Here is a 12,037-nt window from a genome sequence, read left to right as displayed (position 1 = left end):
GTTTAGGTAGGTGGCACATGTCAAATTGCCATCCACATTAATGGCCAGACCCAGGGTTTCCCAGCAGAGCATTACCCAGAGCATCACACTCCTTCCACCGGTTTGTCATTTTCCCACAGCGCATCCTGGTGCCATCACTTCCCCAGGTATATGGCGCACGTACATGGCCGTCTACATGATGTAAAAGAAAACAGGACTCTTCGAACCAGGGAACCTTCTTCCACTGCTCCAAGGTCCAGTTCCGATGCTTGTGTGGACAGGGGTCATCATGGGCACTCTGACTGGTCTGCGGCTACACAGAACTGTGTGTTGTGACACAATCCTCCCATAACCATCATTAAACTTTTCTGTGATTTGTGCCACAGTAGACCTTCTGTCGGTTCGGACCAGACGGGATAGCCTTCGTTGCCCTCGCGCAACGATGAGCCTTGGGCACCCAACACCCTGTCGCCAGTTTGTGGTTTGTCCCTCTTCAGACCACTGTCGGTAAGTACTCACCATTATTGACCGGGAGCACCCCACAAGCCTTGCCGTTTCAGAGATGCTCTGACCCAGTCATCTGGCCATAACAATCTGGCCCTTGTCAAAGTCGCTCAGGCCATTTATCCTGTGTTCAACACGTTGACTACGAGAACTGATTCTGATGATCACTTACAATCTAATCTACCCAGACCTTGACATGTGGCCTTGTTAGGAGATGATCAACGTTATTCGCATCACCTGAGTGGTCATAATGTTTTGGCTCGTTAGTGTATATACTGTATATATATATATATATATATATATATATATATATATATATATATATATATATACAGTTGTGCTCAAAAGTTTGCATACCTTTGGAGAATTGGTAATATATGTATCATTTGTAAAGAAAACATGAGTAAGCAGGCAAAACACATTTCTTTTATTTCTTATGGGATTCATATTCAACTGTAGGTTATAACAGAACAGCACAATCATAAAACAAAACATGGGAACAAAGAAAAAAATTAAATGACCCCTGTTCAAAGTCTGCATACCTTTAGTTCTTAATACTGTGTATTGCCCCCTTTAGCATCAATGACAGCATGCAGTCTTTTGTAATAGTTGTCTATGAGGCCCCAAATTCTTGCAGGTGGTATAGCTGCCCATTCGTCTTGGCAAAATGCCTCCAGGTCATGCAAAGTCTTTGGTTGTCTTGCATGAATCGCATGTTTGAGATCTCCCCAGAGTGGCTTGATGATATTAAGGTCAGGAGACTGTGATGGCCACTCCAGAACCTTCACCTTTTTCTGATGTAACCACTGGAGGGTCAACTTGGTCTTGTGCTTAGGGTCATTGTCGTGCTGGAAAGTCCAAGAGCGTCCCATGCGTAGCTTTCGTGCAGAAAAATGCAAATTGTCTGCCAGTATTTTCTGATAACATGCTGCATTCATCTTGCCATCAATTTTCACAAGATTCCCCATGTCTTTAGAGCTCACACACCCCCAAAACATCAGTGAGCCACCACCATGCTTCACAATGGGGATGGTATTCTTTTCACTATAGGCCTTGTTGACCCCTCTCCAAACCTAGCGCTTATGGTTGTGACCATAAAGATCTATTTTGGTCTCGTCACTCCAAATTACAGTGTGCCAGAAGCTGTGAGGTGTGTCAAGGTGTTTTTTTGTGGCATTGGCACAGTAAAGGCTTCTTTCTGGCAACTCGACCATGCAGCTCATTTTTGTTCAAGTATCGTCGTATTGTGCTCCTTGAAACAACCACACCGTCTTTTTCCAGAGCAGCCTGTATTTCTCCTGAGGTTACCTGTGGGTTTTTCTTTGTATCCCGAACAATTCTTCTGGCAGTTGTGGCTGAAATCTAACCCTGAAAAAAAGAGTAATATGGACATATACTGTAGATGCACAAGGAATTTGCAAACTTTCAGTCATGAGCAAGGACATTTATGTTTTTTGCTAAATAAATAAAAATATGAAGACACAATGCCATAAACCTTGCAAACTTTGGCAAATCTAACAACAATTTTTTTCCTCATAAGAATGTGTTTTAGCCTATTTACAGTCTGAATCAATAATAGACTATAATACTCTCAACTGTAAACAATGTGCATGGAACTCTGATCTTTGAGGATATCTGAGGCTGAGATAAAAGTCTGTGGTGTTTTAGTTTCAGTAATATTTAAAGATTTACTTTATAATGACACTCCACAGATATAACATTTAAACTTTTTTTACAAAGTGTATAATATTCCGATATTTAATCATTAAACCATACTGTATAATAGCTTTATGTGATGAACAGACTGAAATTTAAGTCGGTATTATCTGATAATCTTGTCCTCTTCTGAAGCTTGCATGAAGCTGGCAGTGACGTCCAGAATTAAAAAAAAATGGTACATCACGTCGATTGGGCGTCCATAATTGTTTTTTTTTTTAATCATGTCAGTGATGCAGGCTAGACAAGAGCTTTGGTGGAAATCTAGATTATCATTAATTAACGGCATAATTTTTTTCTCACACAAATCTATCATTTGACTTCAGGAGAATAAAGCGTAAAGACTATTTTTTATTCTATTCTACTATTATTATTTATATATATATATATATATATATATATATATATATATATATTAATGTCCTTTTTGGAGCTTGACAGGTCACTATGAACTGTATAGTTTTATGGCATCCAGCGTTGGGTAAGATACCAAAAAAGTAATCAAAATACAAAATTACTAATTACAAAAATGTAATACAAATTACTAATTATTTGTCAAAAAATGATCAGATTACTTTCCTGATTACTTCACTGAAAGAATATTCACAATTAATTACTTTACTTTTAAGTTACTTTCTAAAACATATTTCACAAATTTTTTATTTTTCCACTCAAATTAAAAATAATGTATGTATTTCCTACCTGTTCATTGACTCAAATGGGGGTGCACACAATTCAGCTGTCACATAAATGCAATCAGATGTACATATCAATGTTATTCATGTTATGATGTATTCTACATACAGTAAATAATATTATTTTAGAAATATGTGTAACCCAAGAAAAGTACTTATACTGTAATTATTTTTAGAGAAGGTCAATAACTGTAAACTGCTTACAAAATTTTTAAATATAATGTGTTACACTACTTTTAGACATTAAAAGTAATTCGATTACAGTAATTTATTACTTTGTAATCAGATTACATCCATTGTGTAGTTGGTTTCAGGAAATTAGGGTGGTAATGACAATCACAGAATTGAACGGCACAGTTGTCAGAGTGAGATCAGAGCGATACATTACGAGGTGGCCTTGTGTGTGAATTCTGCAGGTGGCGGCAGTCACAGCAACCTCATATTTACTGTCCACCAAGGCACACATTTCATGCCAGCCCATTCTAAAGATAGGATGCTGTTTATGATGCCTTTAAAAAAGGCTGAATATGGAGCAAGTTTGCTGAACCTTAGCGTACAAATGATGTGTGCGCTCACTTAAATAACATCACGCCGGCCCCATAAGACTGAATGAAAATCAATCAATGACAGCCATTCCACCATACAATATAACTACATATTACACTGGTGTGATAGCACAGCGTTCATAGACTGTTAGACAGGCCACACCTCTCATACCACACAGAACCAGTGTTATTATTATTAATGAAAACTAAAACTCTAAAATATAAAAAAGCATTTTGGTTAACTGAAATATAAATAAAACCGGAAAATATATTGTATAAATTGGAAAAAATCTTAATTTATACAAAACAACTTTGACTCCAAAACTAGGTAAAATAATAAAAAGGAATGACCATGAATTAATTTAAAATGTAGCTTTCGAAACACAGTATATTACAGCATTTGAAACCTTTACGACTTGCCTTTATTAAGAATGAAAATGCAACTAGATAGCGAACATCAAATGGCCTTGAGAAATTTGAAGTAATTCAACATATTTTAATTATATCAATTAATGCATTTACTTTGGAAGCCCTAAAATACTAAGACTAAAACTATTCCATCTGAAAAACTAAAACAGTCATTGAGTGAAATTTAATGAAAATGAAACTAAATTGAAATTACAAATTGAATATAAAACAGAAAAAAATATCAATACTAGAATAGCTCTGGTGCTGACAGGGAGACACTTCAAGAAAGTGCACAACATATATTCGCTTTAAAAATCTCTCTCTCTCTCTCTCTCTCTCTCTCTCTCTCTCTCTCTCTCTCTCTCTATATATATATATATATATATATAAAGAGTACATTGTCACAGGACAGTGACAATAATTGAATATACCAGACTGGATTCAGCTGAAGCGCTGTCCAGCAGTGCATTGAGAAGCTGACAATAATGAGCTCTCTACACAGAGCAGCAAAGAGGATGAACCCAAGGAGAGGAAAGGGAGGGCCCCACTGGTCTGGACTCTTGACGGGAGATTGTATGAGGACCCTCAGTCGTAAATAAGAGCCCCTGAAGGTGTCGGCTCAGTGGACGTGAAGCATGAGATTGAAAACCAAAGGCTTGGGACAGAGAGAGAGAGAAAGAGAGAGAGAGAGAGAGAGAGAGAGAGAGAGAGAGAGAGAGAGAGATAGCTAGCTTGCGGTGCACTGCATAACTCTGCTGACAGTCACTGGATTGTCACTGGCACACATACACACACATCTATATGCTCTTATCATAAATGGTTGTTTTCATTTATTTCTACAGCAAAATCTGTATATAGAGATTTTATTTATGAGGTACTAATATATATATATATATATATATATATATATATATATATATATGTGTGTGTATGATAAGATTTGAGAAGAATGAAATATACACAAGAACAGTTTAGATTAACTTTTTATTATTATTATTATTATTTGAGGACAAGAAAAATTATGACAAATTCAATAAGATCCACAAAGTATTCATACATAATTCATAAAACATTTAAAGGAATAGTTCACCCAAAAATGAAAATTCTATCATAATTTACTCACCCTCATGCCATCCCAGATGTGTATGATTTTTTTTTTCTTTTCTTCTGCAGAGCACAAAAAAAGATTTTTAGAAGAAAATTTCAGGTCTGTTGGTCCATACATTTGGTTGCCAACATTTTGAAGCTCCAAAAAGCAGAAAAGAGCAGAATTAAAGTAATTCATAAGATTCCAGTGGTTTAATCAATATCTTCTATAATGTCTTCTGTAATACCAGTATCTTCGATTACACTTCCTACTGCTTGATGCATGCGCACAGCCACTAGATGGCGCTAGGAAGAGTAATTGAGCTTGAAATCATGATCGAGCCTGGAGACTGCAAAGGCAAGATGTACAGTGAAAAATGAACTACATTTTAGTTTGTTCTCACCCTAACCAACTGGATAACTTAAGAATACATGGATTAAACCACTTGAGTCTTATGGATAACTTTTATGCCACCTTTTTCTGCTTTTTGGAGCTTCAAAGCTCTGGCCACCATTCACTTGCATTGTATGGACCTACAGAGCTGGAATATTCTTCTAAAAATCTTCATTGGTGTTCTACAGAAGAAAGAAAGTCATACACATCTGGGATGATATGAGGGTGAGTACATTATGAGAGAATGTTCATTTTTGGGTGAACTATTCCTTTAAGGAAAAACAGTTATATCCAATGATAAACATATACTGTGTATAGAACTGGATTGCTCATGACGTCATATCAATGAAGTCACTGCACTGCCATATTGCTATGCCAAAACATTCCAATGTCCCTACTGACTTAATAGGAAATCATCTCATTTCAGCAAATAAACATGAATCATTCAGTAACCTATTTTATATCTGAAATCGGCATGTAAATCACTAGAACACAAATGTCCCACACATGTAATTATTTATTTAATGTCGGGAATTTTTCCTGTTTCTTGAAAGCCCAAGCAAGTTATGTATATCTACTCTCAAAAAATGAATCAGCGAACAAATCAGCTGAATGTAAACAAGTTAACTGAAACTGAGGTAAGATACAAACAGACATTTTCAGACTTATTTATTGTGATCATCGGAGTTGTTTGTTTAGAGTTACTAGTTTTATGTTTTTTATCAAAATTGCCTTGTTCTCACGGTCACTTGAATAACAGCATGCACTCTCACTCCCTCCATCACACACGCAGAGTTGAAAGCAAAGTTGGTTAAAATTAAACTGATACGCTAGATTTAAATGGCAAACCAACACATATTTATGACATGTATCCATGTATGACTACAGAGAGCACTTCAGTATGAAAACAAGCAAATCCAGGGCATTTAGGGTGACTTAGAAATGCCGGTCATACTTTTTTAAAGTCGCTATTGGGGGTAAGGATATATTGTCACCCAAAACAAGCAGATATTACAGCTTTTCCTGCTTACATTACAACTTGTGGACAGTTTTGCCGCTTCCTCTGGTGATCATTGTGCTGCACTGATAGACTAAACACCGGGGCAGGTGAATGCTTTGACATCACAATCCTGACACTGTCGTATCTGCATGTCATAGATGGTGAAACGGGGGTGTTAGTCATTGATGCTCTATGGCAGTTTGGGCTTACTAAAATGGCCGCTCGAACACTTCCGGTGGCTTCACCTCCTGCTGGCAGTTTAACGTTGCATCAGCGATCCAGTTCTATATATATATATTATGTTTTAGGAGGTGGCAGAAGCAAAAGGAGCAACCTCAGTGCACTGGTACCTGTGGAAAGACAACTGGTATCAGTATGACTGTCAGTTCCAGTTCAATATATGACAATATTCATGTTTACAAAGTGATTTCGAAGAAAAAGAGCTTTACCTTGTGTCTCTGTTGGACATTGAAGTTTCACATCCTGTCAAACGGGTGACGCGACTACAGCCGTGACGCGAAGCATACTCAATCGCTCCCATCATCGTTGAAGCAGCCGTTAACGGTAAGCGCGAATTATGTGAGCGACCTCGCATCGCGTCACGTCTGCTGTAGTCGCGCCACTTGCTTGACATGGTTGAGTCGCTCTCTCTGAGTGTAGACATTGTTTCTGTCTGCATTTGAGCAAACCCAACACCTTAACAGATATGAAATACATTAGCTGCCAAACTAGCTTGGTATTACGATGATGTTGTAATACAAATAAATACATTTAAAAAACAAAAATGATCATGTCAACAGAAGTTGTTCCTCTCTGTACAGTAATGACTGATAGGAATACAAGTGAATACAAATCTTAATTTTATTGAGGAAGATTCCCCTCAGGACATTTTCTCAGGTCAGGAGGCAAAAATGACATTTGAAAAACTGGTTTTATCCAGTTTGGCACAGATAAACCAGCAATGGGTTATTCTGACCCTGCAGCTTGGGTTGGCTGTGGTGAATTTTACTGTCAGTGACAATGACCCAACCATTAAACCAGCAAAGCTGGGTTAAAAATTACCGAACACTGTGAAAATAACCCAACAAAATGACCCAGCAGACTCAACCCAGCATTCTGTGTTAAAAAGTAACCCAGCAAAATGTAGAGTGCACCTGCTGGTGAAATCTCCAAACTGCAAATGCAGGAATGGAGTTTAGACATTGTGCTGCAAACAGACATGCTTTTGAAACGTCTTAGCGCAATGACTTATTTCTAAGGAACAAAATATGCAAATTGCACATTGCACCACTTCATTTACATACAATACACCCCCAGTTTGCGTGCATACACCCACAGACTGCACAAACACTCCCACCCTTGCCCACTTGCACTTTGCGTTATCACGAAAATTGCACTTAGAATTAGCTCTCTCACTGAAATTGGATAAGACGTTGTGCACAGTCAATATTCAATTGTCTGATTTAATAATGTAATGTCTTTAAATTATCTTCATTTATGGTTTTTCTCAGATATTTATATATGTTATTATGTGTGATTAGTTTGATTAATTAGTCAGTGTGTCATGTAATTAATTCAATTACATTGTTAATCGACTGGCATTGTCTTGGTGAGACAAATAGCTATTATTTATCAAATAAAAATTGGTAAAAACATTTATCCTTTCAATCCTTTAATTTTGTCACCTCAGAAATATACATTAAGTCTCTCAGTAAAACCATCATGCAACCAAGCTCTTACGGACAATTTTTCAAGACCCAAGTCATCCTAATGCCCTCGTCTCCCATGTGTGTCCACCCACAAATGAAAAATAAAAAGAGCAAGGGACATAATCAAATCATCTAAATTAAAAATGTATTTCAAAACATGGTCTCTAAATGAATCACAATTACATGAACACACATAATCAGATTCATCCTCTGCTATTGTTACCCGCCTCAGACCAGGCAGGCCCGAGTGAGTAATTTAAATGTGGAATGTTTAAATAAACTGTAGAAAAAGAGAAATGCAGTGAGACAAGGGATGCGGGTGCAAGCTCTGGCAGTGTTTAATTGACTGCGGTCAGACCTGTACAGCACCTTTTTCCTGCCAGCACTATGTACCCTGTACAGGAGGCATTATTAACAGCGATTCAACTTATACTTAGGAACACATCAGATACTTGTTCCCAAAACTCTTATAATAAGAATGTTATCAATGAATGTATCAATTAAATAAATGAAATGAATTAATGAATTCAACAAACAAACAAAACAACAAACAAAATATATATATATATATATATAGATTTTAGAATAGAATACATTTTTCCTTTGCATTTAAATATTCAACCCACTGCACTTTCATTATTTTAGCCAGGCTTCGTGTGATTGGCTACCCCCACCCCTCCCCGCTTTAGGTCCCTCTCCGTCACTTGAGACGAGTCTCCCGGCCAGGATGCCAGCTGTGAGCCTGGGCTAAAATGTGTTTTAAGTGCTGCTGCAGGCTGGTAATGCGCCGCACAGCCTGCCAGGCCGCAGGCCTCTGAAGGCAAATGAGAGAATCAGTGGTTAAAAAGCAGGCCTTCATTTGGGCCCGGGCCAGAATTTAATCTACTGCATGGAGCCGTGGCATTGCCCGGGGGATACGGGCTGAGATTTGTCTTTGCTCTCCTTCCCTACATCCTTCTGAAAATCTTTCCGCTGGAGCTCCATGTTGCCGAGTCCCTATGGGCCCTGGCACAGAGATACATCCTACTTTGAGTCAATTAACGATTCGAATTAAAGAGTACCACAAAAAGCCCTCAAAGTGAATTAGCTAAAACAAGCAATTTGGGTTTGTCGCTGAGTAATGTAGGACTCTAACTCATTAGAGTGTGCAACAAACAGTGGAGTTGTCTTTTTCTTGATGTGCTTTACATTAAATTTACATTCATGTCTGGGCACCAAATAAAGGGTTAATGGCAAGCTGTTTACCCAAACTCCCCCAGGAATTACACAAGGACACAGGCAAACATCACCTGAGACCACATTCTGTCAAAACAATAGAGCGAAAGCAACCAGCCAAATACTTTCCACACTCATTTAAAACAGTGCTGATTGGTATGGAGCTTTTGTTATGGTTTCAAAGTATTAAGGCAGATGCTATTTGCACCCTGGTGCAAATAAAGGTAGATGCTATTTTCACCCCAGTGCAAATAGTGGCAAACATTTTTTGCACCCCAACCCTTGAACAAATAATGGTAGATGCTGTTTACACCCCGGAGCAAATAGTGGCACTTACTATTTTCAACGCTAATTAAATACTAACAGTGTAGTGGCATTACTGCAGCATGTTTATTGTGTTGTGTTGAGTCCCACAGACACACTACCCCAACCCCTACCCCTAAATCTAACCCTAGACTTACTTTACAACAAATAACCTTGGTTTTACTATAGTAACCATAGTATCACCATGGTATTTTGTAAAATAAAATAAAATATTTAAAAAAATGGTTACCATATAAACACTGTTTATATAGATAGCGCCTGCTATCTCTCCTGAACGCCGCCAGAGGTCGCCATCTCCAGAGTACTAACCCTTCCTTCACGAACTACATTTCCCATAACCCTCTGCTCAGACTGATTACTCACCCACCTGTTTCACATTATCTCTGTCTATTTAAGTTCCCTGTTTACAGGCATTCACAGTGATGTCTTGTTCTGCCTTGTCTGGAATTCTGAGCATTAGTTGCCATTACTGTTTTCCCTGTGTTTTGACTCCTGCCTGTTCATCATATTTCCCAGCCTGCTTGTGTGTTTTTGGACCTATTACCTGTTTACTGGATTACCCCTCTGTCTCTCGGATTTACTTGGTTTGCCTTCTTGGACTGTCTTCCTGTGTACCAAACCCTTGCTTGCGTTTTGTTTACCCTTTGATTTGCTACTTTGGCATACTGTTTATACTTTTATTAAACTGCATATGGATCTTAACATTACTGCCCTGGCGTCTTCCCTACAAACACCATATCACTGTGATAACACCATAGTTAATTGCATCAAATCTATAGTTTCTGCCAAAAAACATGGTTACTACAATATTACTATAGTAAAACTATCTTTATATTAATTTGTATGTATTATTATAAGTAATATTAAAGAAAATAGTAAGAGAGGAGACATGAAACAGAATGGGAAAAGAGTGTGACACACAGAATTGAACCCAGGTCGAAAAGGCACAGTCACACCGGCATTACACCCCACATCACTGAAGCAACTCTCACAATGCAGTTTGTTGTAAATTTCTATGTTACCAATAGCCTACTGGGGAGCAAATAGCCGTGTTTGTGTTATTTACACCTAGGTGCAAATGGTCACTCCCAAATATTGGGTAGTTCACCCAAAAAAAAATTCTGACTTCCATGTAACACAAAAGGAGATGTTAGGCAGAATGTAAGCCTCAGTCACCATACACTTTTATTGCATCTTTTTTTTTTTTTTTTTTTTTTTTTTTTCATACAATGAAGGTGAATGGTGACTGAGACTGAACATTCTGCCAAACACTTTTATTTATTTATTTATTTATTTTTATGTGTCTCACAGAAGTAAGGGTTTTTGAATTTAAATGGTGAGTGAATTAAATTTTTGTGTGAACTAATTCTGGGTCCCTTAAATCTGTGGAAGGCATTTTTTTCTTCAACAAATTGTACAAATTAAAGTCATCTGTGTTCTTTTGACTCATTGGGTTTTCATTCACACAAACCACAGTTTAACCCCAAAGATCTGATTCAGGGTCTACATCCCCCCTGTTTCCATTTCCCCACTACTTTGAAAAATAAGCCAATTCCCTCAACAAAAATGCATTTGGTTTGGCAATTTTTTTTTGTTCTTCAACATTACTGGATAAACTGGACTTTGGTAGGATCAGCCAGTGATAAATCGTGTCCATTAAGCTCGGATCCTGTGCACCTTAAAGTAAAACACATAGCAAAAAAAGGAGATCATTAGGAAAATGAGGAGAGACCTGAACTGTGTTTGTGAGAGTCGGAGATAAATGATAGCATCTCACTCTGGTCCATTATGGATTCTATTTATACAGCCGTCCTCAGAGGAACAACGCTGGTCCACAGCCTTGTGTAGAATTAGGTTACCAGCGTGTTGGGAGACTCTTTTCAGCAATAAATAAAAATGGATTGAAACAGCACAGTTGTGGTGTTCAACATTTATTTTTATATTTTTCACTAGCCATGGGTCATGATGGACAACTAGTCATCCAACTAGTTCTTTGGTGAGGTTGACTAGTTTATCTAGATGTTTTACTTATTTTTCATCTTTAAAAAAACAAAAACAAAAAACTTTTTGACATTTTTAAACTCACAAAAAGTAACGTGTTTAAATTCTCCACCTTTAAAGCACCACCACTAACCATACATGTTCAAATGGAAATTTTTTGCTGATGTGTCCTGTCTCCTGCGGTATTTTGAACATCCTACCACAAGCAGTGTATTAAAGATGCTGTAAGTGATTGTTTTATGAAAGGACTTGCAATCACTGAAATAGGTGCCATGAAAACTCACACCTGTCTCTGTAACAGCCTCAGACTTGGTAAACAGCAGGGGGAAGATGTCTGTGGTCAAATCCTTTGTTTAGCCAAACAGAAGACTTTTTGCCTTTCAATCATTGCACGTTCACAGTGCAGCCAATATATGCTCTTATAAGTGCCCGTACAATGTCCTGCTTCCGCAAAACGCTCA

This window comes from Myxocyprinus asiaticus, chromosome 24 (genome assembly GCF_019703515.2).
Source record: "Myxocyprinus asiaticus isolate MX2 ecotype Aquarium Trade chromosome 24, UBuf_Myxa_2, whole genome shotgun sequence".
Lineage (NCBI taxonomy): Eukaryota > Metazoa > Chordata > Actinopteri > Cypriniformes > Catostomidae > Myxocyprinus > Myxocyprinus asiaticus.
Note: the sequence above shows the minus strand (reverse complement) of the source record.